Raw genomic sequence first — 18,440 nt, forward strand, 5'->3', positions numbered from 1 at the left:
TAGATCAACAAAGAATGAACTTTGATAAAACCGAGCAAAATGCAGCAGTGACAGAACCAGGACTGGCTTTAGCAACTGTCGCCCAGCAACTCAGTATCGACATCCTCAACCTGCAGAACATGAACTTAAACCAGTCGCACCAGATACACCAACTGAGCAAACACTGTGTCATATGTCCTGTCCTGTGAGACTGTCCGGACAGATGGAGCCCAAAGTCATGGACTAAATGAACTCACCAGACATTTTGGAGGGATGGCCCATAGACTGAGGGAATTGTATCTGTGTGTATGTGTGTATATATATATATATGTATATCAAAGACAGAAAAAAAAGGTGATGTTTAATTGGAAGGTGTAGGATCTGGGTATGATGTAGATGGTATGGAATAAGGGGTGGATACTGTCCTGGTTCTGGCTAGGACAGAGTTAATTTTCACCTGAGCTGGGAGAGGAGCTGGAGCTGGTGGCCCCTGTGGCTGGGGAACACAGCTGGGACGGTTTCCTAATTAGCCAACAGCTGGGAGAGTTTCCCCAAATTGGCCCAAGGGCTGTTCCATCCCATGGGCCATCATGCTCAGGGTATAAGTGGGGATGGGGCAGTGGAGGTTTTTAGCTACTCATGAGGGAGCTGGTTGCCAGGATCCACTGTCAACTATTGTACTGTGAATCACATGTTTAGTGTATTGTTATTGTTACTCCTCTCTGTTTTCTCTTCCTTTGCTGTTCTGTTAAACTGGTTTTATCCCAACCTACAAGTTTTGCTTTTTTTATTCTGTTTTTCCTCCCCATCCCACTAGGGGGGAGGGGGGAAGTGAGCAGCTGTGTGCTATTTTAGCTGGTGAGTGGGGTTAAGCCATGACACTTGGTGTGACTCAAAGAGGAAACTAAAACATCTTCCTTCCCCCAACCCCCTTCTTCCTCCACTCACTTTCACTCCTTCATTCCCAACTTATCATAGAATAGTTTGGGTTGGAAGGGACCTTCAAAGGCCATCTAGTCCAACCCCCCTGCAAGGAGCAGGGACATCTCCAACCAGATCAGGTTGCTCAGAGAGGGGTAGGTGAGAATGTGGAATTGGGAGTTGCAGTCAGTTCATAACAGCTCATCTGCTGCTCCTTCATTCTTTCATTTTTCCCTGCTTCAATATGGGGTCTCTCCCACAGGATCATCCTTCAAGAACTGCTCCAGCATGGGTCCTCTCCATGGGGTACAGTCCTTCAGGAATGGATTGCTTCAACGTGGGTCCCCCAGAGGCTGCACTTCCCGACAGAAAACCCATTCCTACATGGGCTCCTTTCCACAGGCTGTAGTTCCTGCCAGGAGCCTGCTCCAGCATGTGTTCTCTACAGGCTACAGCTTCCTTCAGGGCACATCCACCCACTCTGGCATAGGGCCCTCCAAGGGCTGCAGAGTGGATATCTGTTCTGGAGTGGTCTTCTCCACAGGCTGCAGGGGAATCTTTGCTTTGATGCCTGGAGCACCTCCTCTCCCTCCTTCTTCACTGACCTTGGTGTCTGCAGAGCTGTTTTGCTTTAATTTTTCCCCCTCATTCCTCTCTCTCTCTCACACACATGCTCTGCTGCACAGCATTTTACCCTTTCTTAAATGTTATCACAGAGATGCTACCAGCTTCACTGATTGGCTCATGTTTGGCCAGTGGCAGGTCCATTTTGGGGCCAGTTAGAACTGGCTTTGTCCAGCACAGGAGGAACCCCGGTCTCTTCTGACAGAGGCCACCCCTGCAGTCTCCTCACTACCAAAGCCTTGCTGCATAAACCCAATACAACTCCCTCTGTACGTACACACCTCTCCCCCCCATTTGTATTACTTACTTCTACCAAAAAGAAACCAATAGTTGAAAATACTTCTGTAATTATTTGTTTTAACTCCCACTTAGATTTCTTGAAAGTGGGAACTTAGAATAGTGGTTTTCAATTTCTCTTTTTAATCTTCTGTGGAAGGTATGAGTTTATACAGCAAATTTAAGCCCACTGACAAACAATTGGCTTTACTTAACTATCTTTTGTGGTCCACAGACTATTAAATGAACAAAGCAAATAAAATCAACAGAAATTAGTCTTGTGTTAACATCAGCTTTCAAGAACATAAACAATGGTAAGGGACCTTGGTGCAAGAAGCTGCTTACTGGAAAAAGGAAGTACACAATGCACCCTAGCCAGCTACTTTCCCAATAAGCTTTACTGAGCACACCTTTTTTTACCTACAGAGAAGTAAGGTCTGCTCAAGTGCTCCATGTCTTGTTCTACAGGAAACATAGGAAGAACGAAGAGATGGGAAATCAGATTGCTATTCAATTAGCACCAATACTTAACTTCTGCGTTCCCTGTTCTACCTGGAGCTTGTGTTGCAGAGTTCAGCTATAACTGCCCTTCCTTGCTCATTAAGCTTTCTTAATGCTAGCTAACTAATATGTATTTACTCCTATTCAAGTTTGCAACAGAATGCTTTCAAGAATACTACACAAAAATGCTTTTCTTAAATTTAAGAGTTAGTTCCTCAGAGCATTGCTATAAAGTTTTTATGCTTATACTTACTTGCTATCCAGATAATGTTTATCTGTGATATTTCACCTAGAACCACTGAAAACATTCCAGAACAGTGATTTCAAGTAAATAAAAAACTGAGGAGTAGACTCCACTGTAATTATCACACAGAAATTCTAACATCAAGCAGCAAGATTAGATTATAGTGTTTATGTCAGTCTACAACCTTCACCATGCTTGGCACTAGCACAGATTTATAGCTTCAGAGGTTGCTAACATGGCCAAGGAAAGTACAAACAGTGCAACAAGTTATTAAACTATGAAAATATAAGGGATCCGCTTCTACTTGTGGACAAACAGAACTTCAGGCTCAGCACCTGCAGCAATGGAAAGATTTCTGGTCATCTACTAGCCAGATGAAGAAACAGTGGAAAGGAACACAGGAGCATGGCAAATTGGCCGTTTTTTCCCCATATGCTTCAAAAATGCTTCTTCACAGTCAGTTACAGGGAATAGAAGACAGCTACAATTCCTTACCACAGTGCCAGCCAGTATATACAATCTAAGGTTTCCAGTTAGCTCCTTCATCAGCCCTCCTATTGCTGAGGATGCTTCAAGCTTTCCACAACTTCTGCAATTCACAGCAAGAGTTTCTTTAAAACAATATAAAGCAGTATCCATGAGGCTGTGTATTTCTGCAAAGCCAGCCCTGATCCACTGCTTCTCTTTACTTTTCAAAGTAGTGATGGTGGCTCCCCTAGATCTGGCTATATTTAACTGTGATCAGGACTGTCACCTCAGAGTAACAACCATGGAAGCTTTCACAGACATCAAAGAGGGAAAAATGGCCTTGTCACGTTTGTGAAGCACCATATTTTTAAAGTGACATACTTTTCAAAGATTCATTGTTGTTATTACCAACTGTATCACCAATGCTGCTGCCTAGATTTGTCACTGTATCTGCCTTCATCTTTCCTTTTCTACCTACTTTTGAAAGTCTGAATTTCTATGCAGTTTCTTCCCAGCAGCAATTCTCAATTACTTTCTCAACTTGTTTTGCTTCTCTTCCTAACGTTCTGAATGTAACAGGATCACTAAAAGCATAGTAATGATAATTTGCCATCAATAGTAGCTATTCTGTTACTAATTTTATTTCCATTCTGTAGAATTCATATTTCCAAACCGTTTGAAGACCAAATGCAGCTTCACTTCCCTGGTTACAGTTGGATATCTGTCTGCAGTCACAGCTAGCTTAAGGAATTTTCCTCCTAGTGAAAATCATTTAGAGTTCTGGAAAACTTGAAGAAGAAGGAGGGAGGGAAGATGACACAACACCAACAAAGAAAAACAAACCACAACAACAACAGAGGCAAGTCATATTAAGGTACCCCATAAGCATCAAACACCTTTCACAATAATTATTTTAATAATGAAAATAGACTGGAGAGAGAAAGGGCTCAATTATTTAATATTGGAAGCCTTCACTCTTCATTTACAAAACTAGAGTTTCCTGATAGCAAATGGCAAGCATACAAATAGGTTTTTCGAGATCTGTCTGTGAATTAGGCTACAGGGTTAATGACTGATACACACCTAGGGGGAAAAAAAAGTTTAACAGTTTAAAACTTTTTTAAAGCTTTAAAATGTGCTCAGCAGCACATTTAAGATGCAGAAACATGCATCTACATGCAAGCTTAATGGCCAGCACATGCTGAATGATCAGCTGTCCATTATGTTGTTCTTGGATTTCTTCACTTGGGGCAATAATTTAGATCTATCCTCTCTACCCAACTGGCTGTTTTCATAAAGCCCACAGAACTCAGGTTTTTTTATGACCTCTGACTGATGGAATCAACTGTCAGGTTCAACAGGCTGTGATCAGAAAGAGGAGGAGACAAACAGATGGGTAGACTAACAGCATGATCACATCTGCTTCTATTTGTAAGTTTGCCTTGCCTTCTTAGATCTGCAGCATTCATCATATTCCCAGTTTTAGAAATATTAACTTCCTAGTGCAGTAGATACTTATTGAACTTAGCAGTGTTCTAGAATAAGAATTGAATTCCATCCCTACAAGTTCACTGTTATCCTCATCTTGCAGCAGGGAAGTTCTAACCAGGCTTTTCCAACCAAGTGAACCCTCTACACACCCTAGAACACCAGCAGTTGACTTTTTTTTTTTTTAATTAAGAAAACAGCTGGGAAAACTGTACTTTCACTTTGGAAAACAAACACGAAGTTAATGCTTTTTGTTATACTGCTTTGACAACTCACCAAAAGGAAGCCTCACTAGAATTAACAGTCCACTGTTCCAACTTTAGAGATAATCTAGTTTGAAGTTTATACAGCACATATTATGCATGCATGCCCTGCACTTCATAGACATGAGTTTTACACTAACATTACAATCTAACGTTACAGTTTTTGACACATCAGACAACTTCTGAGGAAAAGGAGTAATGGATGCTGACAGAACTTAAATAGTATTAAAACTGTATTACATAAGGTTCATGTAACACATGATTTTTAGTTATTAAATGAAGCTAACTGACAAGTAGATTAAGCATCTGTAAAAAAGCATGGCCGGTCCTCCTAAATAATGGTCTACTTGCTCATCAGAAAGTTTTGGCACAAAGCTAAAATGTAAACCAGTTCTAATAAACAAAATACAGGAGAATATGTAGCCAAGGACTGAAAGTGCTTACCTTGACTCTCCACTACTGTTTCTTACAACATCTTCATCACTGTGCCCATTCATTGTAAATATCAAGAAGTTTAAAAGATAAATAGAAGTCCACTCAGGTTAGAAGGCGGATATTGAGAATCTACTTCTTGGTACTCTGTTTTCCAGATGACTTGTTTACTCAACTGTTCTCTGCAGGTACTGAATATTTTTCCCCAAATTACCTAAAGTAGTAAAGGAAAACATTGACATAATTTGAAATATTTGACGGTTGCAACTGAAAGATACTGAAAATAACCTGTCCTGTCACAACAACACTGAAATGGAGTATCTCATATTTGACATCTTTTAATGGAAAAATAGCTTTTGGTATGCCATAGTACTGTCTTAAGAACAACCAAATCTAACTTTTAAAGGAAAAGAGCCTCCCCAAACAGATAAATATAAATTATGGATGTTAATGCTCAGATGTTAATCTGATTAGCAAAATTATTTCATGCACAAAACAAACATATCAAAAGCATTTGCAGACAGAGACATAACGTTTACATCCAGTTGGGGGTAGAGGCAGGAAAATAAAGACTGTCCCATTTTAAAAATTTGGCTCAACTACATCAAGCTAACAAGATCCCACAGATGGAGTGATAATTATTTCATATACATTAACATCTTCAATCGGATCTCTGCCATGTCAGATGCACCTAGAAAAAGTTTAGGCTCACTTTAAATGGAGTGTGAGTATGAACTCACTGATAATCAGCTAAAGAGCAGCACCTCTCACAGATTTAGTGGTGTGAAAGGGATTAGAGGCTCGCCTGCAGGTTGCCTGCCTCAAGGTACTCCTCCTCTAATACAACCCGACCTACAGCTCATGATGGAGGCGGGGGCCGCCTCATTCCGGGATGGAAGAAGCCCTACGCTCAGACACCAGGGCCATTCCAGCCAGCAAACAAAGGCGATGACGGAAGAAAAGTGATCGGAAAGAACCCTGTAACCCCAGAGAGGCCGCGAAGCGAGGCTAGGGCCCCCGCGGTGGCGAACCAGGCAGCTTGGTGGTTCCTCGCGGATCGGCCGCTGCTGCCTAACGAGGCCAAGCTCTGCGCTGTTTGCCCTCCCGTGCCCAGGGTGAGAATACTCTGCCGCCTCCGGGACCGGCACTCCCCGGGCCCCAGGAAACATCTTTAGTGGCCACGAAACTCACTCCTTGTCGCCCGGTCCCTGCTCCGCGACGATCCTCCCCGACCATCCGCACTGCGCTCTCTCGACCTCCTGTGGCCGACCGCTTCCAAGGTGCTCCCGGGGAGGCCCAGGCCAGGGCTGCCTCCTTACCTCCCGCGGGTTCACCTCCCGCCCCCGGAGATGGCCCTCTGCTGGTGGCGCGACCCGCACAGGCGCCGCTCCAGGCCAAGGCTCCCTTATCAGTATTGCCAAGGCGGCCGCTGTTCTCCGTGCTCGCTTCTTCCAGCGCCCCCCCATGGCCAGAGAAGAGCGAAGGCCGCACTCCTGCCTCCCAGCCGGTTCGTCACAGGCTCCCCGCCCCCCCCGCAGGAGCCAGCGAAAGAGACTCAACCCCGGCTGCCTGCCTCGGTTCTCACAGTTCCCTCCCTCTCTCTCCGGAAAACAGCGAGCGAGCCTGGGAGCCCAGCCCTGCGCTGGACATCCAACCCCTTCTTCTCAACGCCAGTCGCCTCCCCATCCATATTCGAAAGCGACAGCCACCGCACAACTCCAGACCAGGGAAAGGAGCCATGGCGGGCCCACCTACCTGCGTGCGTGCGCCCAGCTCGGCCTCCCTACGGCTGCCCTGGTCGGAGACGGCGCTACACCCCACGAAGAGGTCTGTACTGCAACCTAGGGTCGAAGGGTGCTCCTGCGGCTGCCACAGGGTCTGGGCCGCCGGATCCTTGCAGCCCCACGCAACGGGCTCGCCTGCAGCCCACACCGGCTTGAACAATAGGGCCCCGAACCGGGCAGGGAGAAACCTGGGGAGTAGGTGCTGTGTTGGTCTGCCGCCGTTTCTTAAGTCCTCCCGACCACCGCCATCACGCTGCTACTCCGCTCAACCTCCTCCTTCTCCCTTAATCGGATGGAAACCCTGGGCGTGATGTCAGTGCTGCGCCCTGGGACAGAGCGGGGAGGAGGAGGAGCAACAGCCGGGAGGGGACAGCGCCGCCGGGCCATGGCGGCAGGAAAGGGCCGCTTGGAGGGGTGGCGGAGCCAAAGCGGCCTCCTTGCCGCTCTGGATGCTGCCGGGGCGGAGGGCAGTAGGCGTCCGCCTGCCGCAGCAGGCGAACGGGCGCTGGGTCCGGTGCAACTCCTGGTGCCCGCTGCAGCTCCTATGTGAGGGGGCAGGGCGCGGCCTGGCCTGAGGGGCGCCCACGACCTGCGCAGCGTGTCAGGAAACCTGGCCTAGGCCACATGTTACTGTTTAGTGTGGTGCAGGTTTTTTTGTTTGTTTGTTTGTTTCAGGTTTTTCCTGTCTAAAATCAGAGCCCCCTAACAAACACACATGCATTTTTTAGTCTTCCTATGCGGTTACAAGTGGCATTAGGGCATATTTAGGAAAACTCGGCATGCAGCTGCACAGAGGATGCTTGCCTCCATGAGAAAGGCATCCCCCAGCTGGAGGCAGAACACTCCTTTCTTCCTCTTGATACCTAACTCAAGTTGTTTCAAAGTGATTAATGAGAAAGCTGTTTGTTTAAGGTGGCTCATGTTTAGAAAAAAAATAATCATGTAAATTGTGCTACCACTGAAGTCTACACGTTCCCAGAGTGACAAAAGAAAGTAGTGGCTGCTAAGTGAAAGACTGCACTCTGAGCAACACAATTACACAGCCAAATGTGTCGTAAAGAAGAAGTTATTTACCTGCTTTCTCCTCTTTTGATTCCCACACATGCTAGGGAGGATTGTGGGGTCATTACTGACCACTATGCGGTACCAGACTTGGAATTTTCTTCAGCACCCTGCAAGAGTAAAAGAGATTGAGATTAACATGAAAACACAGTTTCTTCATGAAGGAAGGAAAGGCTTGAAAGAAGAGAGTTGTTGCATGGGTATACCAGAGCAAGGTGGCTATAGTAGCTGTCAAATCAGTTCATACTTGAAGAGTTGTGTCAGCCAGAAGCCAGCATCTGAGCCACGGTTAGTTACCTGGAGATGTTGGCCTAGGGTTTATCTCATGGCTACCCTCCCCAGAGCGAGCAAAGCTGGGCAGCCAAGGCATCTGCCACCCCCTCAGCAGGGCTGTAGGGCTTTCCTGCAGCTGCTCCTTCAGCCCACCAAGTGTTGGGATCAGCTGTTACATACAGCAACTCTATCTCCATTTTGGAACCAGACTGAAGCAGCATAGGCTAGGTGAGGCACTTCCACTAGTCCATCTCGCAGGCACCATAGGAAAATACATCAAAATCTCAGGAGTTAAAGACAGAGAGAATAAACTTTTCTTCCCCCTTAGAGTTAAAAAAAAATGCATAAGAAGGTGTTCAGCCAAGAAAACAGCTTCAAAGCCTACAAAAAAGCTGTATTAGACTATGTTCCTTCCTGAAGCCCTTAAGTTTGCCTAAGTCAGCTTAAGGGAGAATACTTAGACTTAGTAGACAAAGATGCCACAAGATCAATAAACTTTAAACTCAAGAATGTCAGAATGAAAATAACTGCTTTAAATTAAATTAAAATTGAAAAATTTAATTTAAATTAAGGTAATTAACATTGAAACGCTTTACCAAGGTGTACTGGGTGTTGCTGGGATGGAGTTAATTTTCTTTGTAGCAGCCCACATGGCACTATGTTTTGGATTTTTGGCTAAAACAGTGTTTATTATGTGTTCCTCGGAGTGAAGAATTACAGCCAGGTAAGTCACTTCCCGACAAGGGAAATGGGAGATAAGGGGTTATAGAATGAGCTGATATCAACAAAGATAGTCACTATATGGTTGCTATACAATACAGGATATTACATACAGTAATTAGCATGATAAAAATCACACCCCTGGGAGGAGACCCTACATGTTAATGTCAGACTGCCTTTGTATAATGAACTAGTCACTAATCAGGACCTGCACAGAAGTGCACCAATTATGTAACTAAAAGCTGACCAATGAGTAAATCTTGTGCAACTTCTCCTTTGTTGTAACCTGTATGAAAGCCTATGACCTCTCCAAAGAGGGGTGCTAGATTTGTGAGTTATTGCCTGGCACCCCTTTCTGTACAGAACTGCATTAAAGGTTAGAAGGTGAATCTCGACTCTGTGTGCTCATTGGCTCCAGAGCACTGGGCACAAACCTATTCCCAGGTTAAGGGACAACAATAACACACCAGTATTTTGGGTATTACTGAACAATGTTTGCACAGCATCAAGGCTTTCTCTTTTTCCCACTCTGCCCCCACAGCAAGTAGGCTGGGGGTGGGTATGAAGGCTGGGAGGGGTCACAACCTAGGCAGCTGACCTGAATTGGCCAAAGGAATATTCCATGCCATACGATGTCATGCTCAGCAATAAAAACTGAGGGGAGAGAGTTTTGGGAGAGGTAGCTATTGCTCAGAGACTGGCTGGGCATTAATCTATTTGTGGGAGGTGGTGAGTGATTGTCTTTGCATCACTTGTTTTGTGGTTTTGTTTTCTTTCATTTTCTTCTTTCCTTTATTTATTAAACTATCTTTATCTTGACACAGAGTTTTCTTGCTTTTGCTCTTCCTATTCTCTTATCTGTCTTGCTTGGATGGGGGGAGGGGGGTGGGTTGAGTGAGTGGCTGTGCTTAGCTGTTGGATAAGGCCCCAAGTTTGCAAGCATCTTGAATATTTTCACAGTTTCCTGGCATTCCTCTGGTGAGTATTTAGGGCAATTGCTTCATTAAGAAGGATATATTCTGCAAGATTACCTATAGAGTAAGGAGGTGTGACTGTACATAAATTAAGTATATTTGTAATAGCTTATTTTAGCTATCAAAAGTAACAATAGCTGTGAAAATATGACAGCATTAGCATAAATTAATAATTGGAGCATGTGCTAGGGAAATTTACCAGCAGTACTATCAAGATTATAACATCACCTGTTGTGGCATGTGCTTCCTTTTGCAGATGAACAGTACCTCTACAGTTACATCCAACCCAGCATATCGGATGTCTATGGAGAACTGCTGTATGGTTTCTAGAAGGCTCTGGAATGCATGATGCTACTTCAGACTAAGTAAGCAGTAATGCATGTACTTGCACCCATTACAAACACCCCTTTGCCTGGAAGGCATTTGTCCTAGTTTAGCCCCACTTGGGGAAAATTGAGTCAGGCAACATTTGCTGTCCTTGTCTGCTGTGTTATCCTCTCTCCACAGATACAACCAGGAACGGTTGCCAGTTCCATTAGATGCTCCCGTACATCCATTCTGACCTGGACATCAAGTGTTGATCTGGACCTGGAAAGATGTACCTCTAAAGGACAACTGTAAAGATCCATACATTGTTTTGTTAAATACCTATAGAGCAGAGTCGTAGTTCAGCCCCGCTTGGGACCAAGCTACGCAGTCTCTCATTCACTCCCCCCACCCTCCGAGAGAATTGAGAGAGATTGGGGGGTAACGCTAGCAAACCGGTGGGTGTTGAAGGGCAGAACTTACAGCCTAGCAACAAGGCTGCGAGCGGGGCTGCACGTACGCAGGAGGGGCGGTCCGCGGCGATTCGCGCGCTAGGCGCGGATAGGTCCATGGGCACAGGGGGGCGGGTGCGTTCGCGTGCGTAGCGGGTGTACGGGTATTTAACCCTGTGTTGCGCGGCATTAAATTGAAGGCTTGGCTTGACGGTCTCCGTGTGATGCCCTGCTTTCCCCGGGGCGGGGCTCCGGTGCGTCCTGGGTTGGTTTGCTGGCAAGAGAAGCCTGCAAGTGGTGACCCCGACGTGATAGGTCCGGACGGTTTTGAGCTGGGGCCGCGCGGCGGTCGTGCCTGCCTGCTGTTAGGATGGCATCCATCTCTGATACAGTGAAGGTATTAAAGGCGTTGGGTAAAGATGTGAATTGTCCGGTGCACAGGGCACCGTTGACGGAGTTCATCCAATGGATGCAGAAAAGGGGCTTGATTAACAAGCCGGGAGAGGTGATGGAAGTGGCGCGGTTACAGGCGGCGGGGAAAGAGTTACAGGAGGAAGGGGGGGTCGGAACGAAGGGTGTGGCGACGCGGCTGGGGACGTTAGGTTCAGTGAAAAGACTGCTGGCTAAGGCTCGAGAGGTGCGCGGAGTGTGGGTTACGGCTTTAACTGCAATCAAAGGAGAAGGGCGGCCCTCGGAGGGGGACGAACGGGGTCGAGACGGCGCGGAGGGGACGGGGGGTGGCGTTCCGGTGGTCTGCCCGGTTCGGCCGGGAGCCTCTGATGGTGGTAGAGGGGCGATGGAATTTGGGTGTACTCCCCCGTGTATCACGCCTTCCTTGCCGGAGGAGCCTGAACCGAAGGAGCAACCCCCCAAATACGAGGACACAGAAATGCCCTCTGTCTCTCCTTCTGCCCCATCGGCTCCACCGCTTGTGGATTCGCGGAGGGGCGAGACCGGCTTACCACCTCTCCCTAAGGATTCATGGGTTGCACACAAGGGAGGGGGCAGCGAAGCGGGAGTAGTGGACGCTTTAATCCGAAGGTTTGAGCGGTTGGCGGCGGACGTAGAAAAGATACTGAGTAAAGTAGAGGTGTCGGCGCGGAAGATGGAGGCAGAGGTGGAACAGGGGACGGGTCGTGGATTTACGGGTTGGACATTGATTGCTAAAAATTGTGTAATGGAAGGAGTATCTCTAGGGCCATCAGACGGAGATGGGGGTATAATGGTGTGCCCAGTGACACAGGGGCAGCAGGGTCGGCAGTGGAGCCCGTTGGATTACAAGTTATTCAGGGAGTGGCAGAAGGCAGTGAAGGAGGAAGGTGTTAATGGGGTGGCGGCTCGAGCGATTTTGGATGTGATCTGGGCAGCAAACCCGCTTCCTTTTGATTGTAGGCAGCTGGCTAGAGCGGTTTTTACAGCCCCCCAAATGGTGCTGTGGGAGGCTGCATTAAAGGAGGAAGCGGACAAGGTGGTTTTCGAAGCTTTAGGTCCGAATCACCCCTTGCACGGGATTAGTGTGGAAAGGATTCTAGGGTCAGGTGACTTCGCTGATCCGGCCGCACAGGCTAATATGCGGGGCAGGGACATCAATGCTGCCGCGCGGGTGGCATTTGCAAAAATGGGTAAATATGAGGGCAAGAAGCGGCCGTACACTCAGGTGAGGCAGGGCGTAGGGGAGTTGTATACCTCTTTCTTGGAAAGGCTACAGGAGGCGATTGAGAATTCTGATTTACCAGAGAATGTGAAACCTATAGTGGTGAAAGAGTTAGCTAAACAGAATGCAAATGAGGTAACTCAACAAGTTTTGGCGCAATTGCCTGGGGATGCAGGTGTGGCGCAGATGATGAAGCGGGTTATGGAGGCAGAAGCCTTGCAGCAAGCAAAACCGCTCATTGCAGCAGTTTCCACTATGCGATCACCCCCTGCGGGCCCTACCTGCTTCAGTGGTGGGGGTTCCTGCTCTGAAACAAGCCCAATTATCTCATCAGTTCTTCCATCAAGGGGCTTGAGCGCTGGCCAGAACTTTTGGGGTGTCCTTAGTGGATGCGCGAGCAATTATCGCTGCTTGCCCTAGTTGCAAATCCACCTCTTCCGTAGCAATGGGTATTAACCCGCGAGGCCTTCAGGCAAACCAGATCTGGCAGCAAGATATTACAGAATACCCCCACTTCGGACGGTTTAAATATCTCCATGTAAGTGTGGACACTTGTAGCGGCTGCATCCATGCTACCGCGGAAACCAAAAGTAATGCACGCGCTGCTATCCGACATTGTTGTGCTACGTTTGCTACATTGGGGGTACCTCAACAGATAAAAACAGATAATGGACCTTGCTATAAAAGCAGCTTGTATAACAATTTCTTACAGAACTGGGGAGTGGAACACCGTACTGGCATCCCAGGCAATAGTGGCGGCCAGGCCATAGTGGAACAGGCACATCAGACACTCAAGCGTCAGCTTGATCGGGTTAGAGGAGGGGAGAAGGTGCCCCCTGGGGAGCATCATGAGTTCCTAGCAAGAGCCCTAGTAGTAATCAATCAAATGACCGGAGCAGAGATATCCCCAATTTCCCAGCATTTTTCAACTACATTGTCTTCCCGCTTAGCGGGAGCTCCGGTGTGCTTCCGTGACCCAGTCACCTTAGAATGGCGTGGGCTGGTACCACTACTGCAGGTGGGCCGAGGTTATGCATGTGTGCAAACTGCAAGTGGTCCTCGGTGGGTGCCTGCTAAATGGATTCGTCCAGCAGTAAAGGGTTCGGATGCATGTCCGATGCCCGAGTGAATCTTCTGTGCGCGGGGATATCCTACTGAACATGTGTTAAGCTTCTTTTTCAAATCACTAACACGGGGACGAGGGCATGTTTTTGTCTCGACAGGTGCAGGCTGGGGAAGGCTGGAGCAGAGACGGTTGGCACCTATTCACCCTGGTGGGGTTGATCCCGATTGTGGCTATTCCGACACCAGTGGTAACAACGAACTTCTGGGAGCAGTTCGCGCATTACACAAACTCTACTCAGGTTTGCATAGCGCTTGGCCTGTTGGGCTCTTGGGAATGCCAACCGCACAGCCCTCGCCATATCTGAACTGGCGACTGCTTTAGCAGCACACGATGAAGGACTGACACAAATGAAGTTGGCATTAGATTATGCACTTGTGAGGCCTGGCATCGGTTGCAGCAACATAGAGGGAGTCCTAGGTCTCCAGGGTTACTGCTGTTTGGATTTCAGCAGTAACACCATGTCGTCCATCAAGAAGGCGCGTCAACATGCCACGGAAATAGCCCAGTCAGTATTCAATGTCAAAGCCCTAAAGGACTGGGGGTGGTTTTCAGGCCTGTTTGGTTTACCTAGATGGCTAAGAAATATTGTGTCTATAGGTCTGACGATCCTAGCAGTTGCTTTGATAATGCTTTGTTTGTTTCCGTTATTGTTACATTTCTTGCATGCTATGATTAAGGGGTCACTAGGCGACTATCCATGATCAACTATGTTATGGCAGCATCCGCCCCAGAGTACCAGCCATAAGACCAGGATGATTTAGCATAGAGGGGGGGAATTGTGGGGTAACATTAGCAAACCGGTGGGTGTTGCAGGGCAGAACTTATAGCCTAGCAACAAGGCTACGAGCGGGAATGGGCTGCACGTGCGTGGGAAGGGCTGCGAGCAGGGCTGCACGTACGCAGGAGGGGCGGTCCGCGGCGATTCGCACACTAGGCGTGGATAGGTCCATGGGCGCAGGGGACGGGTGCGTTCGCGTGCATGGTGGGTGTACGAGTATATAACACTGTTGCGCGGCATTAAATGGAAGGCTTGGCTTGATGGTATCCGTGTGATGCCCTGCTTTCCCCGGGGCGGGGCTCCGGTGCGTCCTGGGTTGGTTTGCTGGCAAGAGAGCTGGCAGAGATAATATAAGAAAAAGGCTCAAGGTTTGAGATAAGGACAGGGAGAGATCCTTAAAGTTACCGTTACGGGCAAAACGGACTCGACCTGGGGAAAACTATTTGTTTATTAAGATCAATAAAACCAAATCAGGATAATGAGACAGAGAACAAAGTAACTTCCCCCCACCCCTCCTTCTTTCCAGGCTTAACATTATATCTACTACCTTCCCCCCAACACTGAGCGGCACAGGGGGGAAGAGGGAATGGGAGTTATGGTCAGTTCATCACACGTCATTTTACGCTGCTGCTTCCTCCTTGGAGGAAGAACTCCTCACATTCCTCCCCTGCTCTATCATGGGGTCCTCCACAGGCTGCAGGTGGATCTCTGCTCCTCCGTGGGCCTCCATGGGCTGCAGGGGCACAGCTTGCTTCACTGTGGGCTGCACCACGGGCTGCAGAGGAACCTCAGCCAGGAACAGCATTACTGCTCCTCCTCCTTCTTCACTGCCCTTGGCATCTGCAGCCGTTCCTCTCAAGAAATTCTTCACAACAGGCTGGGGCAGACACCTCTCAGGTTCTCTCACATCTCCTCTCCACTTCTTGCAGCCGGGATAGGCTGAGTCAGGCCCAGATGGCTGCCCGGCGTGAGGCCAGAGGGTGAGTCCTGCAAGGCCCACAAGGCTTGCACCTCCCCCTCTCTCTGCCCCTGCTCAGCGTCTTCACATCTTCACTTTTTTTTTTTTTTTTTTTTTCTTTTCTGTTTTCCCCTTCTTAAATACGTTATCACAGAGGCGTTATCAGGGAACATTCTGCTACCAATTGGCTTGGCCCTGGCCAGCAGCAGGTCTGCCCTAGGCCGGGCCAAGTCCACAGGACAAAGGGGAAACCTCCAGCAGCTTCTTGCAGAAGCTGCCACTGTAGCCCATTCTCACTAAATAAAACCAAGACACATTATGCGTCATCTTCACTATATTCTGTTACTGTTGGGTAATTTGCTAAAAACTTTTTTTTCCCCCCAGGACTTGAACACTAGTAATGTGGTTAAACCTACCTTTTTTTCCAATGAGAATTAATCCTTAGCTTCTTTGTAAAGTTTCATGGTTTACTTAGAGCTATGAGGTGTGTCTGCTTTCTGTCTGTAGCAGAGATACTAGCATGAGTCGACTAAAAAGAAATTGCTTCCTGAACACAGCACTTAAAAATACTAGCTGCCCTTTTTAACCCAGGAGATGCTCTCCAGTCCCTAAGACTTCTAAACATGTCTCAAAATGCAGTTTCCCCAGGAAGTACCTGTACATGCCCTTTTGTTTGAGTTTGAAGAAATTAAGGTGCTTTATTTACATTTGCCAACTTCACCTGCAATCACTGCCAATCATAAAATTGTTAGGGTGGGAAGGGACCTTTAAAGGCCATCCAGTCCAGCCCCCCTGCAAGGAGCAGGGACATCTCCAACCAGATCAGGTTGCTCAGAGCCCCGTCCAACCTGGCCTTGAATGTTTCCAGGGATGGGGCATCCACCACCTCTCTGGGCAACCTGGGCTAGTGTTCCACCACCCTCAGTGTAATAAACTTTTTCCTAATATCCAATCTAAATCTACCTCCCTCTATTTTGAAACCATGACCCCTCGTCCTATCACAACAGGCCTTGCTGAACAGTCTCTCCCCTTCTTTCTTGTAGGCCCCCTTGAGGTACTGGAAGACCGCTACAAGGTCTCCCTGGAGCTTCCTCTTCTCCAGGCTGAACAGCCCCAACTCTCTCAGCTTGTACTCACAGGAGAGATGCTCCAGCCCTCTGATCATCCCTGAGTGTTGGCTAATCTGATGGCTTTTGCTAAATGTTTGTCCCAATGTTTGAAGGTCCCACCACCCATGGCTCTCAGTGTAGCTTTCAGCAGTCCATTGGACTGTTCAGTCTTTCCAGTGGTTGGCCTTCTGGGCCGCAAGTGTGCATTGCCGGCTCATGTTGAGCTTCTCGTCCACCAGCACTCCCAAGTCCTTCTCCTCAGGGCTGCTCTCGATCCATTCTCCTCCCAGCCTGTGTTTGTGCCTGGGATTGCTGAGGATTGCCTCTTCTCCAGGCTGAACAGCCCCAGCTCTCTCAGCCTGTCCTCACAGGAGAGGTGCTCCAGTCCTCTGATCATCTTTGTGGCCCTCCTCTGGAATTGCTCCAACAGATCCATGTCCTTCATATGTTGGGGGCTCCAGAGCTGGACGCAGTACTCCAGGTGGGATCTCACCAGAGCAGAGTAGAGGGGCAGAATCTCCTCCCTCAACCTGATGGCCACTCTACTCTTGATGCAGCCCAGGATGGGGTTGGCCTTCTGGGCTGCAAGGGCACATTACCTGCTCATGTTGAGCTTCTCGTCCACCATCACTCCCCAGTCCCTCTCCTCAGGGCTGCTCTCAATCCATTCTCTGCCCAGCCTATATTTGTGCCTGGGATTGCCATGACCCAGGTGCAGGACCTTGCCCTTGGCCTGGTTGAACTTCATGAGGGTGGCACGGGCCCACCTCTCCAGCCTGTCAAGGTCCCTCTGGGTGGCATCCCTCCCCTCCAGCATGTTGACAGCACCACACAGCTTGGTGTCATCTGTGAACTTGCTGAGGGTGCACTCTCTCCCACTGTCCATGTCGCCAACAAAGATGTTGAACAGGGCCAGGCCCAACATGGACCCCTGAGGAACGCCACTCGTCACTGATCTCCACTTGGACATTGAGCTGTTGACCACCACTCTCTGAGTGCGGCCATCCAGCCAACTCCTTATCCACCGAGTGGTCTGTCCATCAAACCCATGCCTCTCTAGTTTAGAGAGAAGGACGTCATGCGGGAAAGTGTCAAATGCCTTGCACAAGTCCAGGTAGATGATGTCAGTTGCTCGTCCCTTTTCCACCGATGCCGTCACCCCGTCATAGAAGGCCACCAAATTGGTCAGGCACGATCTGCCCTTGGTGAAGCCATGTTGGTTGTCACCAACCACCTCCTTGCTCTCCATGTGCCTTAGCATGGTTTCCAGGAGAATCTGCTCCATGACCTTGCCAGGCACAGAGGTGAGGCTGACCGGCCTGTAGTTGCCCAGGTCCTTCCTGTTCCCCTTCTTAAAAATGGGGGTTATGTTACCCCTCTTCCAGTCATCGAGGACCTCACCAAACGGCCACAACTTCTCAAATATGATGGCCAGCAGCTTGGCAACTTCATCCGCCAGTTCCCTCAGTACCCGCGGATGCATCTCATCAGGTCCCATGGACTTGTGCACCTTCAGGTTCCTCAGATGTTCCTGAACCTGCTCTTCTGCTACAGTGGGCAGTTCCTTGTTAACCTTTCTACAATTTTATTCCACCTCTCAGATATATTCACAGGAGTCTAATAAATAGAAAAATGTGAGTCTGATCCCAAATGACCAAAACCAATTCCACTTACTTAGATGTTTCAAGGTATCTAAAAGTTGGCATATGTGTGACCTTTAAGAACTGAAATGCTCTGTGGGGTTTCTTACCAGTGGTTGCTCTCTTAACATACACACGCTTCTGCATGTCTGTATCTGCTGAGGAGTTATATATCCACCCAGTCCATGCTCACTGTTGTGATGTTAGGGGAAAAAACTCAAAACTAAAATTTTTGGCTTATCAACACAAAAGAGAAATCTAAGACCGAAATGCCTCCTTCAAATCACAACTATAGTTATGATACTCTGGAGTGAGTAGTGCCTCTGGTGTCATGGCTGGGAAGTACACTGTCCAAGGTTGCTTACCGGGTATTTTCTTGTCTTCCCTCTATTCACTTCAGCTCAGGGT

The 18,440-nt window shown here is 48.1% G+C and overlaps 1 long non-coding RNA gene across 1 annotated transcript; it reads left to right on the forward strand.

Moving 5' to 3' along the window:
- The first annotated feature begins 6,756 nt into the window (after positions 1-6,756).
- On the forward strand, positions 6,757-10,892 carry LOC147596719 (uncharacterized). The gene is made up of 3 exons (XR_015261372.1): positions 6,757-7,023; positions 10,266-10,374; positions 10,517-10,892. It is a non-coding gene; the product is annotated as an uncharacterized LOC147596719 (long non-coding RNA).
- Positions 10,893-18,440: the final 7,548 nt, after the last annotated feature.

Source organism: Chlamydotis macqueenii, chromosome W (assembly GCF_036417535.1).
Source record: "Chlamydotis macqueenii isolate bChlMac1 chromosome W, bChlMac1.mat, whole genome shotgun sequence".
In the NCBI taxonomy this organism is placed as follows: domain Eukaryota; kingdom Metazoa; phylum Chordata; class Aves; order Otidiformes; family Otididae; genus Chlamydotis; species Chlamydotis macqueenii.